This window comes from Protopterus annectens, chromosome 7.part1 (assembly GCF_019279795.1).
Source record: "Protopterus annectens isolate FY-2018-M chromosome 7.part1, PAN1.0, whole genome shotgun sequence".
NCBI classification, from domain to species: Eukaryota; Metazoa; Chordata; order Ceratodontiformes; family Protopteridae; genus Protopterus; species Protopterus annectens.
In genome coordinates this window covers 449,360,248-449,381,804 of record NC_056740.1, presented here as the reverse complement: position 1 = coordinate 449,381,804, position 21,557 = coordinate 449,360,248, and positions in this window count along the sequence as shown.

Below are 21,557 nucleotides of genomic sequence, written 5' to 3'. Positions count from 1 at the left end.
AAACAATGGTGTATACAGGCTACCAAGATCAATAAGTTAATATGCATGTTAAGGTTATATCCTATTGCCTAAAACTTATTAACCCAACCACTCGTGGGTACAAAATAGGGTCGAGTTAGTAAACACCCATCCTGTAAGGTTAACTATTAACCTTACTTCAAGCAAATCTTTTTTACTGTGACTTCTGTGACTCACCAGGAAGCTCCCTCCTAAGTTGGTCACAGAATTCACAGCAAGCTAGATGATTATAGGAGTATGTAAATTACTAGTATTTGTTTTATAAGCAGTACTAAGCATGTAGGGGCTGTCTAACATATCTTAAATTGCTACTAACACTGAATATTTAGCAACAACATTACAGATGATCTATCTCCAAAGGCTCCTTAATTTTAGAATACATGCTATAGAACATGTTTCGTTAAGGCCTGGGTCCATAAACACTCGCAGGCGCAACTGCCAGCTTAGTTCTCTTTTCTCAAGCAGGAGTTTAATATGACTGTCGTTGAGGGACCTAAATCCTGTGTTGTTATTAATTATTTGACAAATCACCATGAATTTGAATTTATGTCCACTGTTCTGTGCACAGTGTTTAGCTAGAGCATTTTCACATTTCTTCCTGCTAATTGCGTGCAAGTGCTCATAGATTCTGTCCCTCAAACGACGGTCCATTTTCCCTATATAGAATGATGTACAATGTTGACATTTAAGTAGACTATTGACCTTGTGTTACAATTAAAAACATCCCAGATAGCAAAAGTTTCTTTTCTGATTGTAAAAGTATTTGAAGTATCTATAAGGGGGCAGTATTTACATGACCCACATTTATGTGTACCCGAATTGTTTTTCCTCACTTTACATTTAGTTTCTAATAGGTTTTTCATGTTTAGTCCCCTCCTAAACGTGATAATTGGAAATTGTTCTATTTTACTGGAAATATCCTTGTCTAATGATAAGCAAAACCAGTATTTTCTTACTATTTTCTGGATATCAATAGCTTCCGGGCAATAAGTGAATGGAAAAGCAAATGAAACTTTTTTAGTTTCCATCAAGTTATTAGTAGTACTCATTTCATCCCTAATGCTAGGTTCATTTTGTCCATGGCCACTATTAGTTGCAATATCCACTGTGTTTATTAAATCCATTGTTGCAATTCCATTTAGTATAGGTCTGTATGTCCTGTTACTCCTCTTTATTTTAACATCTTGGAAGATGTCCCTTAAAAATTTATTTGGGTACCCCCTATGTGAAAACATCCTGTACAGTAAGTTACATTCCTGTTCAAAATCCTCATTTGTAGTTATCATCTTGGCCGCTCGTACAAGCTGGCCTTTCACCACCGATTTCTTTTGGTGGTGTGGATGTAAGCTTGTGAAATGTAAGAATGTATTAGAGTAAGTACTTTTTCTATAATTTTTTGCTGTATATCTACCTTCTCGTACATTTTTACTCAATTCTATATCTAGAAAACTTATCTTTGACTCCTGGAAGTTTTTTGTAAATTTTAGAAAAGAACTTGTGGAGTTAAGGAACATAACAAGTTCCGATTTCAGAAAGAAACAGTTCAAGTAAGCATGCGCAATAAGCCTTTAACCAGAAATTCCCAGCTCAGAAGGGCAGAATCTAGCCTCTCCTCTCACAAGAGTGCAGGTCACAAACCTTCTTAATGTAAAATAACTGGCCTGAAGCCGAAGTCCTTAACCCAGAACTAATACACTTTTAGAATAACAGACACTGAGCCTTCAATCAGCAGTTCCCAACTTAGAAGGATGTACGCTACCTGTCCTGCCACAACAGTGCAGACCACAAACCTTCTTAATGTAAAACAACTGGTTTGAAGCCCAAGTGCTTAAACCAAGGGCCTTAGAATAACAGTTACAATTTAATCAGGCTACTAACAAGCAGTAATAAAGACAGCAGAATAAATTCAATTGAGTACTTTTAAGAAGAGGCAAAAGTAAAATAAGGTGATAAAGTAGGAAGAAACACAAATGCAGTAAGGCAGATGAAGTGCACATTTTGTTTTTCATGGTAGAATGGGGGAATAACATCCAAAAGTGTTACATCAATCAATAGCAAAAGGAAATAAGCCAGCAACAAGTAGACTGTAATAAGACAAAAGTAGTTTAATAAAAACTACTCAAACAGCATAACAGCATCCAAACACAAACTGGTTTTGGCCTGGGTTTAAACCTAGCCTTCTTCAGTGTACAGCAAGGAGGCTTATCATGAAATGCTGAAATTTATACAAATAAAGCCATGCTGATTGGTTAGACAATAAACATATGCTGATGAATATTCAACAGAATATAATACATTCAGATTATATTATTAAATAGATAAATTTTTAAATAAATAAATTTTGGACCAAAGATTGTCAAATATAGAAGTAATAATATATATATATATATATATATATATATATATATATATATATATATATATATATATATGTTTCCAAATATACAACAAGGATATATCCTATATAAGGATATTTAGTCATAAACATTCATTTAGCCCAGGATTAAATAATGCACCCAATTTTGTTATCCATTTCTTTTCTTTCAAGTCAAGTTGTTGGTTCTATCACCAATAATTTTATCAATGATAGTGAAGTGAAATTGTGCAGTACTATGTGTAAGAGTATGTTTGTATAATGCATTAGATGCTTTTTTGCATCTAATGTCACTATGTTTGCCCAACATAAAATGAGTGGCAAGTGCAACATGCTAGATAAATGGCCCAGTCCGTATTACAATTGGCAAAAAATGTAATATCAAAGACTCTGTTGGTGTTTCTACTAGTGAAATCTTTAATTTTCATCATATGCTTACAATTAACACAGTGTCCACATGGAAAGGAACCAATAAGCTTGTCCCCCAAAATGGTAGTTTGATACACCTGGGGTAAAATAGATTCAAAATTATGTTTGTAATGGTTGAAATGAAAAGAAAATAAACATTTATTAGGAATAATGGCTTTAATTCTGGCATCAGCTTCCAGTATGTTCCAATTGTCCCTGATAGTCTTAATAAAATTGTTAGTATTTCTACCAAATGTATGTATTTGACTTGATGGGCTTCTTTTTATATGTCAATAGATTAGGTCTATGTAGACCAGAGGCATAATTCTGAGCCATTGTCACATATCCTGAATTATAGCCCCTGTCCATAAATCTATTGTGCAAATCTTGAGCATGATTAACAAAAGTATTGTTATCAGAACTATTCTGATGAATTGTGATTTATTTAAAGTATTATCATTGTTTCAAACATCCAAAAATGTGATGGATTTTTGGTCATAAGTGATTGTAAATTGTATTTTTATTGTCATTCAGATATTCCATGAATTCCTGAAGATATGAAACATCAGATTTCCACACCATCCAGCAATCATCCAAATATCTTCGCCAGATATCAATTTCAGGTAAAACAAATTATGAGTGTCATCATAAATCATAATTTGTTCAAGGATGCCCCATAGCTGTACCTCTGATCTGTAGGTAACATTCCTGGTTATAGAAAAACATTTTTGGTCAAAACATGCTCAGTAAGATTTAACAAAAGCGTATTGAATCCTGGTTGATACATATTAGATTTATAAAGCCAAAATTCAATTGCATCAAGTCCAGCCCAATGTGGGATGTTAGTGTATAGTGAACACACATCCAAGGTACAAAGCCACCAATCCGAATCTAACTGCATATCATTTACAATACTCAAAAATTGAGTAGTGTCTTGAATTCGTGATCTAACATATGACAACAAAGGCTTTAAATGCATTGTTAGAAATTCAGAAAGAGGTTCAGTAATAGACCCCATACCTGACACAATGGGCCTACCTGGTGGATGTAAGAGATCCTTATGTATTTTAGGTAGAAAGTAAATGTATTGTCTAGTAGGATCAGAAATAGTTAAATGGTAAAGTGTTTTTTTAGTAATAATGCCATTCTCAACAGCAGAATTTAAAAAATCAATATCCTTTTAAATACTAAGGTTTTTGTGTAATATTTAGCATCATTAAGTTGTTTGTGTGCTTCAATATCATAATAGCTCCAATCTAACACCACCACTGCTCTAGACAAAATCTTTCACCATCAGTCATGTTATTAGACATAGGTGTACCATAATTATGTTAATAGGTTGACAGTTGGATGCATAGGAGGAGTGAACAGTGAGGTGTGATATTTAAAGGATTCCATTTGTGAAGGTTCAAGATCACCTCGGTCCTGAAAAATAGTTTGAGGTTAATAAGTCTGCAAAATGAAAATAGATCATTGGTAAGTTTATCTTCTGAAACAAAAAAACCAGGGATGAAAGATAAACCTTTATTTAGTAAAGAGATCTGTTCAGCTGTAAGTGTGGTACTGGAGATGTTACATACATTGTTTACTTTTTGGTCAATATCTCCATCAAATTCTGTAGACTTGTAACCCTCCTCCTCCTCTGTGTTCCCTAAAGGGGAATCAATGGTGGACTGTGTGTCAGTATCTGTCCCAGACGAGGTATCAAAGTCAGTAGACTCTATATTGCTACCATGCCCTTTAAATTTGGAAAATTGTTTATTTGTATTGTGTCCCTCTTGAAATCTAACATGTCTGATATTTTTGAATGGTTGTCCCTTCTCATAATCAGAAAGGTCTTTTGAGTTTTCTTTCTTTCAGGATGGTATCAAAACTTAAAAGTTTAGTACTCAACTTTGCTAATAAAGTGGGAAAAAAAGTTTCATTTTGATAATGATTACACTCCTCAATGGACTTAAGAACTAAAGTAGTTTCTCTATCAATAGTTCTAGTGTAATAATCAGATAGAGATTTCACAAACTTCATTGAACATTCCTGTTGAATGGAAGACCATTCTGCAGTTAAATTCTCATCAGGGCTAGCCACCAAAGGCTGTATTTTCACTCTGAGATGCCAAATAGGCTTTAAGTAATTTGTGGTGCCAAACACAAGATCTAAGTGCTTTCATATTTTTGTTTAATGCAGCAAATTGTTGTTCACATTTTTGTTCAGGTTTCAAAGAGGTAATATTCCCCGGGTCTGTGGTGTCATCACCAATGCCAAATGCTGCAATATCATCTTTATCCGATGATAGATCCAAAAGTATCTTTTTAAGATCCATGATATATTAATATAATATTCAAAATATTGTTGGATACAACCACGTCCTGTGCAAATAATCTAACAGTAATCAGACAATAATGGCAATAGACTGTTAATGCCAAGTAATAGCACCCAATAGCCACGTCTGATGCAGGACAATAGTGGTGTACTAATTCCAACTAAGAAAACAAAAACAAATTATGTTATTTCAAAATGAAATCCTAAATTTGTTTAAAAGGTCTCAGATATGAAAAATGTATAGAACCCTATAAAAATACACTAGTTCAATGAAGTCAGATATATGTAATCAAATATAACTATTTTTCAATATGTTCTAATATTGTTCAAATTGTACAAAAAAGTCATGGACAGATACTGACAGTATATAGATATATCAGCAAAAATATATGTAACCATGAAAGCCAAATAGACTGTATAATTAGAACTACTCATACTATAGAATGAGTCACCTTATACTGTAATAGAGGTAATCATAAGGACTCCAAAGTAGGTAGTTTGTATAAAGTAATATAGCTGATTCACTATATCTAAAAATATAATGTATTTATCAACAGTGTATCCTATCACATATAAGAAACAACAATATCATCTATACTGTAAGAAAAGTTGCTATCTTAGCCCTCATAAAGTTCTGTTATTTTATGATATTGTTAAAACAAAAACTTTAACAATGAATAATCATTGAAATAATGTTGCCCAGCATTTTGATAAACACACACAGTAAAAACATCCTATATTGAAAACAGGAAGTATATATGCTTCAAAATGCTCTATCTGTAGATCATAGATGCAAACAATATCTGCTTACTGCATCAACAATTATCAAAAGAGCTGATGTAAATCACAAAACAATCATTGTTGTTGCTAACAAATATGAAAGAAGCACATTACTAGGTACATCAGAAATAGTCCAAAAGAAAGCATGAAATAAGTCCATCTATATTAGAAAATAAGAATATAGTCACTGTTAATCATGGACTGATGATCACCACCATCTGTATAAAGAAGTAGTCCAATCCTAGTCGCATTGAGATGCTGATGACGCCGACCCAGTTGAACAAATAGCTGTAACAAAGTTTAATGAAAAAGTAACATCTGCCCATAGAAAAAAGTTCCAGTGGTTCCATAAAGTTTCATAAAGTTGTGTAAATGAACAAAAAATATAGTCACAAAAGTCCAAAAATTGAATCACAACCCCCAGGTATAATAAAAATGTCAGCCAATATTCCAATGGTAGACACTAAAGACGCCAACAGTGCTGGTTGCAATTCGCCATTTTGAAAAATAAACGACACATATACATGCAGCATTTGCGCACATAAAATAATGCCATTTTCCGCCTTTTTAGATAAATACTGCATAGAACCAAAATGATCGTAAAGCGCCCAGTTACTGTGAGAATAAACAACTCACCAAATTGTACGCACAAGCATTCCTATAATTTACATCCATCATAGTGCTGTAAACGCTAATGAAAAACGACTGGAGATATCTTGCTACGATATAGCTGTTAGCGTGCAAAATGAAATGCTTAGATATCCATTAGTTGTAGAAAACTGGAAAATATAGCACAACATGGTCCAAAAAACGATCAGAAAGTGAATCTGATTAAGAAAACCAAACGCCTGGCCGCAGATACAACGATACAGTCCACCATGATTCCCCCAGCAGGAGGAGAGAAGGGAGTAACATCCAAAAGTGTCCCCTGCACGTAAGGAGCTGCACGGCTCTACATCAATCAATAGCAAAAGGAAATAAGCCAGCAACAAGTAGACTGTAATAAGACAAAAGTAGTTTAATAAAAACTACTCAAACAGCATAACAGCATCCAAACACAAACCGGTTTCGGCCTGGGTTTAAACCTAGCCTTCTTCAGTGTACAGCAAGGAGGCTTGTCATGAAATGCTGAAATTTATACAAATAAAGCCATGCTGATTGGTTAGACAATAAACATATGCTGATGAATATTCAACAGAATAAAATACATTCAGATTATATTATTAAATAGATAAATTTTTAAATAAATAAATTGACATATAAAAAGAAGCCCATCAAGTCAAATACATTGCGATTTACGACTACATTTGGTAGAAATACTAACAATTTTATTAAGACTATCAGGGACAATTGGAACATACTGGAAGCTGATGCCAGAATTAAAGCCATTATTCCTAATAAATGTTTATTTTCTTTTCGTAAAGGAAAGAATTTAGCCGGTCATTTCAACCATTACAAACATCATTTTGAATCTATTTTACCCCAGGTGTATCAAACTACCATTTTGGGGGACAAGCTTATTGGTTCCTTTCCATGTGGACACTGTGTTAATTGTAAGCATATGATGAAAATTAAAGATTTCACTAGTAGAAACACCAACAGAGTCTTTGATATTACATTTTTTGCCAATTGTAATACGGACTGGGCCATTTATCTAGCATGTTGCACTTGCCACTCATTTTATGTTGGGCAAACATCTCGACCAGTCAGATTACGTGTTTCAGAACATTTTAGTGACATTAGATGCAAAAAAGCATCTAATGCATTATACAAACATACTCTTACACATAGTACTGCACAATTTCACTTCACTATCATTGATAAAATTATTGGTGATAGAACCAACAAGAGCGGCTGGCACAAAAAACTTGACTTGAAAGAAAAGAAATGGATAACAAAATTGGGTGCATTATTTAATCCTGGGCTAAATGAATGTTTATGAATAAATATCCTTATATAGGATATATCCTTGTTGTATATTTGGAAATATATATATATATATATATATATATATATATATATATATATATATATATATATATATATATATATATTATTATTATTATTACTTCTATATTTGACAATCTTTGGTCCAAAATTTATTTATTTAAAAATTTATCTATTTAATAATATAATCTGAATGTATTATATTCTGTTGAATATTCATCAGCATATGTTTATTGTCTAACCAATCAGCATGGCTTTATTTGTATAAATTTCAGCATTTCATGACAAGCCTCCTTGCTGTACACTGAAGAAGGCTAGGTTTAAACCGGTTTGTGTTAGGATGCTATTATGCTGTTTGAGTAGTTTTTATTAAACTACTTTTGTTTTATTACAGTCTACTTGTTGCTGGCTTATTTTCTTTGCTATTGATTTACGTAGAGCCCTCCTCCTGCTGGGGAATCATGGTGGACTGTATCGTTTCTTAATCAGATTCACTTTCTGATCGTTTTTTGGACCATGTTGTGCTATATTTTCCAGTTTTCTACAACTAATGGATATCTAAGCATTTCATTTTGCACGCTAACAGCTATATCGTAGCAAGATATCTCCAGTCGCTTTTCATTAGCGCACTATGATGGATGTAAATTATAGGAATGTTGGTGAGTTGTTTATTCTCACAGTAACTTCATTTTGGTTCTATGCATGGCATTATTTTATGTGATGCTGCATGTATATGTTTTTCAAAATGGCTGCAACCAGCACTGTTGGCGCCTTTACTGGCCACCATTGGAACATTGGCTGACATTTTTATTATACCTGTTGTGATTCAATTTTTGGACTTTTGTGACTATATTTTTTGTTCATTTACACAACTTTATGAAACTTTATGGAACCACTGGAACTTTTTTCTATGGGCAGATGTTACTTTTTCATTAAACTTTGTTACAGCTATTTGTTCAACTGGGTCGGCGTCATCAGCATCTCAATGCGACTAGGATTGGACTACTTCTTTATACAGATGGTGGTGATCATCAGTCCATGATTAACAGTGACTATATTCTTATTTTCTAATATAGATGGACTTATTTCATGCTTTCTTTTGGACTATTTCTGATGTACCTAGTAATGTGCTTCTTTCATATTTGTTAGCAACAACAATGATTGTTTTTTTCCCTATACTGTGATTTACATCAGCTCTTTTGATAATTGTTGATGCAGTAAGCAGATATTGTTTGCATCTATGATCTACAGATAGAGCATTTTGAAGCATATATACTTCCTGTTTTCAATATAGGATGTTTTTTACTGTGTGTGTTTATCAAAATGCTGGGCAACATTATTTCAATGATTATTCATTGTTAAAGTTTTTTTGTTTTAACAATATCATAAAAATAACAGAACTTTATGAGGGCTAAGATAGCAACTTTTCTTACAGTATAGATGATATTGTTGTTTCTTATATGTGATAGGATACACTGTTGATAAAAGAAGTACATTATATTTTTTAGATATAGTGAATCAGCTATATTACTTTATACAAACTACCTACTTTGGAGTCCTTATGATTACCTCTATTACAGTATAAGGTGACTCATTCTATAGTATGAGTAGTTCTAATTATACAGTCTATTTGGCTTTCATGGTTACATATATTTTTTGCTGATATATCTATATACTGTCAGTATCTGTCCATGACTTTTTTGTACAATTTGAACAATATTAGAACATATTGAAAAATAGTTATATTTGATTACATATATCTGACTTCATTGAACTAGTGTATTTTTATAGGGTTCTATACATTTTTTCATATCTGAGACCTTTTTAAACAAATTTAGGATTTCATTTTTGAAATAACATAATTTGTTTGCCAAACCACAGACCTTCGTTTGTTTTCTTAGTTGGAATTAGTACACCACTATTGTCCTGCATCAGACGTGGCTATTGGGTGCTATTACTTGGCATTAACAGTCTATTGCCATTATTGTCTGATTACTGTTAGATTATTTGCACAGGACGTGGTTGTATCCAACAATATTTTGAATATTATATTAATATATCATGGATCTTAAAAAGATACTTTTGGATCTATCATCGGATAAAGATGATATTGCAGCATTTGGCATTGGTGATGACACCACAGACCCTTTGAAACCTGAACAAAATGTGAACGGGTCTCAGAGTGAAAATACAGCCTTTGGTGGCTAGCCCTGATGAGAATTTAACTGCAGAATGGTCTTCCATTCAACAGGAATGTTCAATGAAGTTTGTGAAATCTCTATCTGATTATTACACTAGAACTATTGATAGAGAAACTACTTTAGTTCTTAAGTCCATTGAGGAGTGTAATCATTATCAAAATGAAACTTTTTTTCCCACTTTATTAGCAAAGTTGAGTACTAAACTTTTAAGTTTTGATACCATCCTGAAAGAAAGAAAACTCAAAAAATTTTCTCGTGACCTTTCTGATTATGAGAAGGGACAACCATTCAAAAATATCAGACATGTTAGATTTCAAGAGGGACACAATACAAATAAACAATTTTCCAAATTTCATACTTAAAGGGCATGGTAGCAATATAGAGTCTACTGACTTTGATAACTGACACACAGTCCACCATTGATTCCCCACCCCAAACGCAAAACTATGTATCCCCTTTAGGGAACACAGAGGGAGGAGTAAAAGTTACAAGTCTACAGAATTTGATGGAGATATTGACCAAAAAGTAAACAATGTATGTAACATCTCCAGTACCACACTTACAGCTGAACAGATCTCTTTACTAAATAAAGGTTTATCTTTCATCCCTGGTTTTTTTGTTTCAGAAGATAAACTTACCAATGATCTATTTTCATTTTGCAGACTTATTAACCTCAAACTATTTTTTCAGGACCGAGGTGATCTTGAACCTTCACAAATGGAATCCTTTAAATATCACACCTCACTGTTCACTCCTCCTATGCATCCAACTGTCAACCTATTTTTGCGGAGTGTACTTAACGAGTTACACTTTCAACATAATTATGGTACACCTATGTCTAATAACATGACTGATGGTGAAAGATTTTGTCTAGAGGAACTTGTACGTAATAAAGACCTGGTCATTATCAACACAGATAAAGGAGGGGCAGTGGTGGTGTTAGATTGGAGCTATTATGATATTGAAGCACACAAACAACTTAATGATGCTAAATATTACACAAAAATGCCACTAGACCCCACCTTAGTATTTAAAAAGGATATTGATGATTTTTTAAATTCTGCTGTTGAGAATGGCATTATTACTAAAAAAACACTTTACCATTTAACTATTTCTGATCCTACTAGACAATACATTTACTTTCTACCTAAAATACATAAGGATCTCTTACATCCACCAGGTAGGCCCATTGTGTCAGGTATGGGGTCTATTACTGAACCTCTTTCTGAATTTCTAACAATGCATTTAAAGCCTTTGTTGTCATATGTTAGATCACGAATTCAAGACACTACTCAATTTTTGAGTATTGTAAATGATATGCAGTTAGATTCGGATTGGTGGCTTTGTACCTTGGATGTGTGTTCACTATACACTAACATCCCACATTGGGCTGGACTTGATGCAATTGAATTTTGGCTTTATAAATCTAATATGTATCAACCAGGATTCAATACGCTTTTGTTAAATCTTACTGAGCATGTTTTGACCAAAAATGTTTTTTTCTATAACCAGGAATGTTACCTACAGATCAGAGGTACAGCTATGGGGGCATCCTTTGCCCCCATATATGCTGATCTTTTCATGGCTTATATCGAACAAATTATGATTTATGATGACACTCATAATTTGTTTTTACCTGAAATTGATATCTGGCGAAGATATTTGGATGATTGCTGGATGGTGTGGAAATCTGATGTTTCATATCTTCAGGAATTCATGGAATATCTGAATGACAATAAATGGGGAATACAATTTACAATCACTTATGACCAAAAATCCATCACATTTTTGGATGTTTTGGTAACCAGAAACAATGATAATACTTTAAAAACTGAAACTTACAGAAAATTCCCTCAGTACAATACCATCCTCCACGCATCCAGCTTTCATCCAAAACATATCGCAAAGAACATTCCTAAATCACAATTCATCAGAATAAGACGTAATTGTTCTGATAACAATACTTTTGTTAATCATGCTCAAGATTTGCACAATAGATTTATGGACAGGGGCTATAATTCAGGATATGTGACAATGGCTCAGAATTATGCCTCTGGTCTACATAGACCTAATCTATTGACATATAAAAAGAAGCCCATCAAGTCAAATACATTGCGATTTACGACTACATTTGGTAGAAATACTAACAATTTTATTAAGACTATCAGGGACAATTGGAACATACTGGAAGCTGATGCCAGAATTAAAGCCATTATTCCTAATAATTGTTTATTTTCTTCAACCATTACAAACATCATTTTGAATCTATTTTACCCCAGGTGTATCAAACTACCATTTTGGGGGACAAGCTTATTGGTTCCTTTCCATGTGGACACTGTGTTAATTGTAAGCATATGATGAAAATTAAAGATTTCACTAGTAGAAACACCAACAGAGTCTTTGATATTACATTTTTTGCCAATTGTCATTTATCTAGCATGTTGCACTTGCCACTCATTTTATGTTGGGCAAACATCTCGACCAGTCAGATTACGTGTTTCAGAACATTTTAGTGACATTAGATGCAAAAAAGCATCTAATGCATTATACAAACATACTCTTACACATAGTACTGCACAATTTCACTTCACTATCATTGATAAAATTATTGGTGATAGAACCAACAAGAGCGGCTGGCACAAAAAACTTGACTTGAAAGAAAAGAAATGGATAACAGAATTAGGTGCATTATTAAATCCTAATGAATGTTTATGAATAAATATCCTTATATAGGATATATCCTTGTTGTATATTTGGAAATATATATATATATATATATATATATATATATATATATATATATATATATATATATATATATTATTATTATTATTATTACTTCTATATTTGACAATCTTTGGTCCAAAATTTATTTATTTAAAAATTTATCTATTTAATAATATAATCTGAATGTATTATATTCTGTTGAATATTCATCAGCATATGTTTATTGTCTAACCAATCAGCATGGCTTTATTTGTATAAATTTCAGCATTTCATGACAAGCCTCCTTGCTGTACACTGAAGAAGGCTAGGTTTAAACCCAGGCCGAAACCGGTTTGTGTTTGGATGCTGTTATGCTGTTTGAGTAGTTTTTATTAAACTACTTTTGTCTTATTACAGTCTACTTGTTGCTGGCTTATTTCCTTTTGCTATAGAATGGGGGAATAAATACAAACCCCTATTGGGTTCCGGAGAAGTTAACAGATTCAGACTAACTGAAGGAAGAAATAAACATAAATATGGTGAAAATGAAGCCATCCAATAACAGCGATCTTGTATACTCACTTATAATTTGGAGGTAGAGCAGGTAATCAATATATTAACTAAATACTTGTTTTTGATGTTAGGGGACCCTAGTTGGAAAGATATCATAGGAGTAAAACCAAGAATTGTGTTCAGAATGGGGCATAACATCAAATGGTACCTGGAAAGACATCATCAGACAACATCAACAACAGGGATATATAAAGACAAAAGGAAATATACAACAAAATGTGGGATCTGTAACCAATGTGCATATATCTTAGAAACAGCTAAAATAACAATAGAAAATGAAGTCCACACTATAGTGAAATTTAAAAGTGGTAATTGTAACACCAAAATGCTTATATATCTGGCTAAGTGTACCAAATGTTCGGAATTTTACATAGGTAAAACTGAGAGATGTTTTAGAAAATGGATATATGACCACATTTATAGTATAAGAAGGAAAGATACCACAAATGCATTATACAGACATGTTGAGAAGATGGGAGATTCCCATGAATTTAGGTTTTCTCTATTGGAAATCATCCATTTAGACCCTCGAGGGTTTGACTATAAAACCCTGTTAGGTTTTAAGGAAACTTGGTGGCAACTATATTTAGATGCAGTGAATACACCTGGACTCAATGATTTCATTTCTTGCAAAACCATTCTGGAGATGCAATAGATTCATGTTCGTGAGTTCAATCTTACTATTTCCTCAAGTAGTATAGTTCATGAATTTTTAAGGAATTTTACATTGCATTAATATAATTGTAATAGTATTTTAGATAGATCATAGTGGTGTTTTAAGTAGTGGATGTATGTATACTGAATGATAAATTAATTTAGAGTCAGATTTATAGTCATTTCATTTAGTTATGCATACATGGTATGACATGCATTTATTTTTGATTTTTTTTATTATTTTTTTACAATAGCCATTTTTCTTGGTGCCAATTTTCTAATTTAAGTTGCGTTAGTTGTTTTCAAATGTGTTCTGAAGAAGCCCTCACTTTGGTGGGTGAAAGCGCTAAACACAGTTCAGTGGTTTTTAATTTCTTGCAATAAATCCATTTTTATCATTACAACTAGAAGAGGTATCGTGAACTTATTGGTGACACCATGTATGTGTACACATTTAGTGGATGGTTTACTAGTTTGTGGGTGAGTGATAGTTGATACCATTGAAGGAGGTGAGGGGGTTCAAGCCAGCCCAGTTCAGCAAGTGAGAGACAGTGGTGACTACGGTAGGATGCCCCTGTGGCGAATTTGGTGATTTTGTTGTAGCAGGTCTCTAGCTTGTTTAGATCACATTGCCTTAGGTTGGCATATATTGGACAGGCATAAAGTAGGTTGGAGATAAGGTGGGAATTTGCTATTGATATCTTTGCTGCTTTGTTGAGAAATTGCTTATTTCTGTATAACGCTCCTAGTTTTTTTGTGGACTTTTTTTATGGTCATGGATATGTGAATGTCAAATTTTAATTTATTGCCTATTTCCACTCCTAGCAATTTGGTGTGTTCAGTTGGGTATATAGTGGTGTCTTTTACTGTGATGTTAAAGTGAGAGTTGTTTTGAGTATGTTTGGTGGGTTGGAAGATGAGTAGTTTAGTTTTGTTTGGGTTGAGTATTAATTGGTCCTCGGATAACCAAGTTTCAACAGAGGAAAAGGCTTCCTGTGTGACTTTTTGCAGTTTGAGTAGGGACTGGGCTGAGCAGATGATGGTTGAGTCATCTGCGTATTCTATGAGTGTGCCATGTTTGGTGGCAGAGGCTAGATTATTGGTGAAAACAGAGAAGAGTAGGGGTCCAAGGATAGATCCTTGGGGAACCCCTATAGAGACAGGTAGTTGGGGAGATATGTCATTCTGCCATACAACGGATTGTTGGCGGTCAGACAGGTAACTCTGAAACCAGTTGGTGACTGATTGAGAGAAGGATAGGTTATTGAGGACAGAGATGAGTTGTTTGTGTGGGACCATGTGAAATGCTTTAGATAGGTCTAGGAATGTAGCAGAGGAGAGATAGACATTGTTTTTATGCTGAAGGAAAGTGTTAGTAAAGGAGAGTAAGGCAGTGGTGGTGCTATGGTTTGGTCAGAAACCATGCTGAGTACTGGAAAGTAGGTTGTTAGTAAGGAGGTAGTCTGACACCCGAGAGGGTATGCATCTCTCTAGTATTTTGGAGAGTGGAGAGAGAATAGCTATGGGGCGGTAATTGGTTAGTTCTGTGGAGGGGCCGCCTTTGTGGAGGGGAATTATATGTGATACTTTCCACAGTGTGGGAACATAACTTTTTGACAGAGATTGGTTAATCAAGATGGATACTGGTTAGGCCAGAGCATCAGCTGTGATTTGTAGGTATTCACTTGGGAGGTTGTCTGCTGCTACTTTGGTGGGCTTAAGTTTAGTTAAGAGTTTTTTTTTATGATGGAGGTAGGTACAGGAGAAAAAGAGAAGGAAGTGGGGAGATTACTAGTTGAAGGTGTGGGTTGGAGGGGAGAGGAGTTGTGCTGTTTAGCTAGTGACAGTAAGGTTTGTGTGAAGTGTGTGTTGAATGAGGTAGCAATATTTTTGGAGGAGTGAGGGATGTTAGGAGCAGGGGTACTGATTTTACCTGGGTGGAGGATGGAGTTTATGGAGGACCAGAATTGTTTGGGGCTTTGTTGGGAGGAGTCTAGGGCAGACTGGTAGTATTGGAACTTGTCCTGTTTTATTAGCTTTTAGACTCTATTGTGTAGTTCTAGGAATTTCTGTCTAGTTGAGGGGGTTTTGGTTTTGCGCCAGAGCTCCCAGGCTTTATCCCTGTTTTTAATTTCTGACTTAGTGGTTTTCTGTGGCCATGGGGAGGGTTGTGCTTTGGTTCTGGAAAGTCTTATGGGGGCATGGTAATTAAGGATGCTCAGGAAGGTAGTATTAAAAAAATTCAACTGCGTCATCAAGACTGAGATACTTTAGGGGATGCCAGTTACATTCTTTGAGGGATAAGATGAATGTGAGTGGGTTAAAGTTTAGTTTTTTACGTATTTGACGGTAGATGACAGGTTTAGCTTGGTATAGGTATTTTTTCAGTAGGAATGTTGGGGAGTGATCACTGAGGCTATCTGATAAGCAGCCTGTTATATATGACTGGGGGCTTTTACTAACTAGTATCCAATCCAGGGTAGTGTGCTTGCTGGACTTTTTATTTATCCTGGTTGGTGACTGGACTAGTTGGGTGAAGCCATTAAGGTTTATATGATGGGTTGGATTGTTGCCAGAACAGGATTGCCAGTCAATATTGAAATCACCTAAAATGATAGCTTCTTGGGGTAGATGGTGGATAGACCAGCTGAGGAGGTTTTCTGGTGGAGGGATGTTTGGTCCGGTGCGAAGTAACATCCAATTATGTTGATGGTTTTGTTTTGGTTTATTTTGAGGTTGGTATACATTATTTCTTCATTGCCTATTTGTGGAGCTGATGATTTTAAGATCTGGATGTTTAGATGCTGTTTAAATATTATAGCTATACTGCCTCCTTTCTTGTTTAGCTGGTCTACTCTTAGTATGACGTAACCAGTAGGGAGTATTTGCTCATTGGTAATGTGAGCTTTTAGCCAGGTTTCTGTTAGGATGACTATATCTGGGGAGTACAAGTCTATGGTGGTATAGAGATCATGGACTTTGTTGGATATACTTTTAATATTTAGGCTTAGTAGAAGGAAGTCACTTGGCTTTCTATTGGCTGTGATATGGGAGAAGTTGTGGTTTCTGGTCTGATTATGAGGATTGGGGTTGGAGATGGTAGGGCCAGGGTTGGGTTGGATGTCTCCACTTAGGGCTAGTTTTTATATGCATGAGGTTATTAGTTTTCTCAGTTTTTGAATGTGTTTGTTTATTAGGGAAACATTATGATTGTGCTCTGTGGGTAATAGGTATGGTGGGATGGTTACTATGTTAAGTTGTAGGGATGCCTTATGTTTGAGTAATATAGTTGGTAGAATATGCGGGGGGTGCATAGGGATGGTTCTTGAGTTGGTGGGAGGGGAGCTGAGTGAGGGTGAGACATGAGTGGTGGTGTGAGTAGTAGTACAGTGGTAGTGGTTGAGTGGGGGAATGATGGAGCTTTGGTAGGATGTAAGATATGCAAGGAGAGTGCATTCAGTGAGCATAGGTAAGGTATGCTTGTACATGTTAGTTGAGGAGGTGTGATAGTAGTGGGAAAATGGAGGAGGTAGTGTTGGGTTAGCACTGTGGTTGGCTATTGGAAAGCTGGGAGGGGTTTGTGAGTGTAATAAAGGTAGGACCACTAGGAGTGGGAGGGAATAGGGGGCAGGGTGGGGAGCGAAATGGGTAGAGACCCTGTTAGTTGCTCTTATGAGGGGGCTTTTTTTTTTTGCTCTTCAATTAAGAGTAGAAAGAGGACGATAAAATAATATGTGCTGCTAGCAGCTACCAGCACTTATTATTTCGTCCTCTTAGGGTGAAGAGCAAAAAAATAAAAAAATAAATAAATAAATACATAAAAAGGTCTTTAGTTTTAGTCCTACAAGAGTAAAGACCTTTTTTTTTTACATACAAAGAACAATGAAAAAAGGGCATGAACCAGTAATTATAAAACTGCCCAATTCAGAACATTCTATCATAAAAGTCTACTTCCATCACCATGCATGTTACTGGCAAGTCCTGAAACCAGAACCCTATATACTACAGTCAGTGCAACATACCACTATGCTAAATCAGCAGTTTGAAAAATACGAAGACTTAAACGTAATGGCTATCATTTAGTGAATTCAGTTCTCACTTCTCACCATAGCTCTCAACCTCTTAGTACAAAAAAACCTGAACTAAGCCAATAATGGGGGACTACAACTTCAGTTCTCACTTTAGTTAGCACAAAAGTAGTGGCTAGGGACTTTAGGCTCTTTTTACCCTGTACCAAAGCTACAGGGTTTGAGCCTAAATACCTCTAGCCACCAAATGTATTACATTGGGGGCATTTTCACACACACTCACACACACACTGTGGATTTATTTATTTTATTTTTTAAAAATAAGCAGCTGAAATAAACTTTTTCTTTTTTTTCTCATGTTCTAATGAGAAGATACATTTTGAAAAGCTGTTTGTTATGCATAAAGGTTATAAGGGGCACCCATTGTGTGAAATGCATTACAACAGTTTCTTTAGAGCTATTCTCAGCCCTCTACCATAAACATCAATGACAGGGCTTAAATAATCAGGGACAGATGAACAGTGTTGTGGACAAAGCCTTAAAATATTAGGTTTAAAATTGAAACATTTCTCACTGACTGAAAATGATTTGCATATGATAGAATGCTTTCTGGAATCATTAATTTTCCTTGGCAGAAACATATATTTAAGAACAGATGGCAGTTTTTCATGCAGAATAAGGGAAGCCACTAAAAATTAAGAAAAGTGAGTTATGTTTTTCAAGCTATTGCAAAGTTTGAATGGAATACAAATAGATCATGGCACTAAAAACATCATGTCCGTTTTACTGTCTTCTGATCCATTGCTCTGGTGACATCAAAGCTTCAGAAGGACTGCTTTACAAGAGCCTCATTTGCATATAAATGAAGGTTTGAAAGCCACAAGCCTGTGTCAAAGTGCTAACCACAACACACTGATTGAGGGTTTATTGACATTTGTGATGCTTTGCATGCTGTATATAAAATGTGTCAGAAGAATACTATGCAGAAGGAAGCAGGAATGTTCTACTTTAAAGGGGTCAAAGTTGAAATTCAAGAACACCAAAATAATGGAATGCACAGAGAAAGGATATAAGAGAAATCAAGTGTTGTTTTTTAATGAGGAACTAGGTTCATAGGCTGATACTAGGCTATCTGCCTTAGGGCATTTATAAGCCTAGCCAGAGTGTGTTTGGCTTTCGCCACCCTTTTAGATTAGTTGACTGTGCCTCTGTATAGTACATCACAGAAGATAGCCCTTTTAAGGTTAGTTTACTGTGCCTCTGTCTAGCAGGGACACAGAAGAGATCACAGGGGTAAACCTACAAACTCCCATCCACTCGTCAAGATTTCTCTTGAAGAGAGTCATTGAGGGGCTCTGCCTAACATGGATTGGGATTTTGTTCCAGAGTGAGGGGAGCCTCTGGGATATGAATCTGTCCCTCCAGCATGTCCTATTTATTTCTGTGCTGAGGTTTAAGTCCCTGGAGTGTGTTGCTCTAAGGGATTTGGATTTCCTGAGGTGGAGCATGTCCATTAATTCTGGTTTAGTCATGGCTTTATACGTCAGGCACAGATCGCCTCTGAGTAGGCGGTAAGCAACTGAGTAGAGCTGGAATTTCTTTAGCCTAACTGTGTAGGGCATCTGTTTGAGTCCCTTGATCCTCTTGGTGAGGTACTTTTGGGGTCTTTCCAGTTGCTGCAGGTGTTGGGTAAGGTACATCCTAAATGGGGCATTGTATTCAATTATGAGCCTGATGAGTGATGAGTAGAGGGGCACAATGACCTCTCTTGATCTAGATGTGAAACCTTACGTGATAAGGTGGGCTATATAGAAGGTCTTTCTAACCACTTTGGCAACGTGATTGTCAAAGGAGGGATTGCTATCTACATGGGTCCCCAAATCCCTAATTACTTCTTCCGTACTTAATGGATTACCACCTATGTGGTAATTTGTGGGCACTTTGTTTTTCCCAAAGGGGATGAATATGCACTTTTTGGAATTTAGCTTTAGGCCATGGCTCTGGCACCAGTTATCCGTCTCTGAGAGTCCCTTTTGGAGGATGCTTGTGTCAGTCGGTGAGTCGATTATGGCACCCAGTTTGCAGTCATCGGCGAACTTGGTCAGCCATAGTCCTCCCGTGTTAGCCTAACTTAACTTTTAATGAGTTTTAGTCTGCATCTGCACCTTTAATGAGCTTTAGTCTGCATCTGCAACTTTAATGAGCTTTAGTCTGCATCTGCACCTTTAATGACATTTAGACTGCATCTGCACCTTTAATGAGCTTTAGTCTGCATCTGCACCTTTAATGAGCTTTAGTCTGCATCTGCACCTTTAATGACCTTTAGTCTGCATCTGCACCTTTAATGACCTTTAGTCTGCATCTGCACCTTTAATGAGCTTTAGTCTGCATCTGCACCTTTAATGACCTTTAGTCTGCATCTGCACCTTTAATGACCTTTAGTCTGCATCTGCACCTTTAATGGCTTTTAGTCTGCATCTGCACCTTTAATGACCTTTAGTCTGCATCTGCACCTTTAATGACCTTAAGTCTGCATCTGCACCTTTAATGAGCTTTAGTCTGCATCTGCACCTTTAATGACCTTTAGTCTGCATCTGCACCTTTAATGACCTTTAGTCTGCATGCATCTGCACCTTTAATGAGCTTTAGTCTGCATCTGCACCTTTAATGACCTTTAGTCTGCATCTGCACTTTTAACGAGCTTTAGTCTGCATCTGCACCTTTAACGAGCTTTAGTCTGCATCTGCACCTTTAATGACCTTTAGTCTGCATCTGCACCTTTAATGAGCTTTAGTCTGCATCTGCACCTTTAATGACCTTTAGTCTGCATCTGCACCTTTAATGACCTTTAGTCTGCATCTGCACTTTTAATGAGCTTTAGTCTGCATCTGCACCTTTAATGACCTTTATTCTGCATCTGCACCTTTAATGACCTTTAGTCTGCATCTGCACCTTTAAGGAGCTTTAGTCTGCATCTGCACCTTTAAGGAGCTTTAGTCCGCCTCTGCACCTTTAAGGAGCTTTAGTCAGCATCTGCACCTTTAAGGAGCTTTAGTCCGCATCTGAACCTTTAAGGAGCTTTATTCTGCATCTGCACCTTTAATGAGCTTTAGTCTGCATCTGCACCTTTAATGAGCTTTAGTCTGCATCTGCACCTTTAATGAGCTTTAGTCTGCATCTGCACCTTTAATGAGCTTTAGTCTGCATCTGCACCTTTAACGAGCTTTAGTCTGCATCTGCACCTTTAATGAGCTTTAGTCTTCATCTGCAACTTTAATGAGCTTTAGTCTGCATCTGCACCTTTAATGACCTTTAGTCTGCATCTGCACCTTTAATGTCCTTTAGTCTGCATCTGTACCTTTAATGAGCTTTAGTCTGCATCTGCACCTTTAAGGAGCTTTAGTCCGCATCTGCACCTTTAAGGAGCTTTAGTCTGCATCTGCACCTTTAAGGAGCTTTAGTCCGCCTCTGCACCTTTAAGGAGCTTTAGTCCGCATCTGCACCTTTAAGGAGCTTTAGTCCGCATCTGAACCTTTAAGGAGCTTTAAT